Here is a 2,165-nt window from a genome sequence, read left to right as displayed (position 1 = left end):
CTGCTTTTTATATTTAATATAAGTGTGCAACCAATCGAAAAAGAGGCAAAATCCACTAGTGGTAACCTATTCACCCCCCTCTAGGTTACCCAACAAACCAATCTTGGTGTACCTCATGGGATTTCATCACCTATGACACTGCCCTTGATTCGTTTTGGTGGTTTGGATTGGTATGTGACCTATGTTTGGAGGTGACAAACTTTGATAATAGGAAAGCAACATAGTGAGTGCCTTTGTTTGGAAACAAAAACGTATAGTAGTTCTCCACTCTACATCAGAATCCACTTGGAGTCGCACGTAGGTGGCTAGTGAAGACTATACGGATTCCCTTACTATTAACCTATATGGCAACCTTACAACTTTGGAATCATTGTTTCAACCTTTGAGGGGCAGATATACCAACTATCTTGAACTCCCTCGTGTTTTTAGTATTTTTTCTAGTATTTTTGTTTTTCTTTATAATTAAAATAAAAAAAGGAGACTTCTAAATCGGTTTAGGTGGCTAAAGTGTGGACCCGTGACTCAACCAACCGACTTGTTAAAATACCACCTCCACCACCTTTGACTATGGTTGACCAACCTCAACCTAGGACTCTTAAGGATAGGTTCTATCCTACTAGGGCTGCACAACCTTCCTACATCAATCTACCAGTTGCTACAGGGAATAATTATGAACTCAAGATCAACTTCATTAGTATGTTGCCCCATTTCCATGGGATGACCAATGAAGATGCCTATCTCTTCCTTAGGGAATTTGAGGAGGTTTGTGTTCTGATTAAAGTCCAAAATTTATCTGATGATGCAGTTAGACTATGGTTCATAACCTTTGCTCTGAAGGACCATGCCAAGAAGTGGCTCTATGGACTGCCAAAAATTCCATTACTACACGGGATCAATTTACAATTGTCTTCTTGTGAAAATTTTTCCCTCTTCACAAAACCAATAAACTCAAGAATGAAATTCTTCAATTTAGGTAGAAACCACATGAGTCCTTCTCTAAATTCATGAAAAGGTTCAAGGATCTCCTATTAGAATGTCCTCACCACGGTATTGACTTGTGACAAATTTGCCAAATCATTTATGAGGGCATTGACTTTCAGACCAAGCAACTTTTAGAGTCTATGTGTCCTACCGGATTTATCTCTTTTACTGATGAGAATGAGGCTTGGACATTTTTGACCAACTTGGCTGATAAGACTAAGGAATGGGAATCCACCCAAGAGTCTGAAAGGACCACTAAGGGTTACTTCATTGAGGGTGTACCAGCCAAAGAAGCCAAACTTGATAGCCTTATCAAAAGGTTGGAATCCATAGTCCCTAAGGAGCCTGTCCCAATTAACCAAGTCAACCATGTCTTCATGTGCATTTGGTGCCATACACCAGGTCATTTTATGGAGGAATGCCCCAACACCTTTGCGGGTAATTCCAACACTGAGAATGTAAGTGCTCTTTACCAAAATAATCCATATTTCAACACTTACAAACCAGGATGGAGAAATCTCCCTAATTTCTCCTGGAATCAAGGGAACCAAGTAGGCCTATCTAACTTTCACCATCAAGGCCAACTTGGTCTCCAATGGCCTAATTATTCACCACAAAACCCAAGTATGTCTCCTCATCCCCTTCCCCTTCATCCTCATTTAGGACCTCCAATGAATTCTGCTAGGCCACCTCTCTTTGCATCTTATCAGCAACCCCCTGGGTTTACCAATACAGGAGAGGCAGCAAGAATAAGTGTGCTGGAGAAAAGCATGGCCCTTCTCATGACAAGCCATAATAATGTGGAGAAGCAACTCATCTAGTTTGTCACAATCTTGTATGAGAGGGAAAAAGGAAAATTGCCTAGCCAACCAGAGCCGAATCGTAGACATCAGGTTCATTTGATGAACTTGAAGATGTCAATAAAGAGAAGTTGGATGTGCAACCTGAGAGAGCCTATATTCCTAAAGCCCCCTTCCCCAATAGACTCAAAGCCAGTAGGAAAACCGCTGATGTGGATAAGATTCTAGATGTGTTTAGGCATGTGTATGTGAATATTCCTTTGATTTATGCCATTTCTCAAGTGCCTATTTATGCCAAAGTTCTTAAAGATTTATATACTCAGAAGAAGAAAACCAATGTTCCTAAGAAAGCATTCTTAGCTGCCATTGTTAGTTCGGTATTTT

The 2,165-nt window shown here is 40.4% G+C and overlaps 1 non-coding gene across 1 annotated transcript; it reads right to left on the bottom strand.

The window, feature by feature from the left end:
• Positions 1-944: 944 nt before the first annotated feature.
• LOC122657187 lies at positions 945-1,051 on the bottom strand. The gene has a single exon (XR_006332256.1). It is a non-coding gene; the product is annotated as a small nucleolar RNA R71 (small nucleolar RNA).
• Between the last annotated feature and the right edge of the window lie 1,114 nt (positions 1,052-2,165).

This window comes from Telopea speciosissima, chromosome 3, assembly GCF_018873765.1.
Source record: "Telopea speciosissima isolate NSW1024214 ecotype Mountain lineage chromosome 3, Tspe_v1, whole genome shotgun sequence".
NCBI lineage: Eukaryota > Viridiplantae > Streptophyta > Magnoliopsida > Proteales > Proteaceae > Telopea > Telopea speciosissima.
This window is presented reverse-complemented; position numbering and strand designations above follow the sequence as displayed.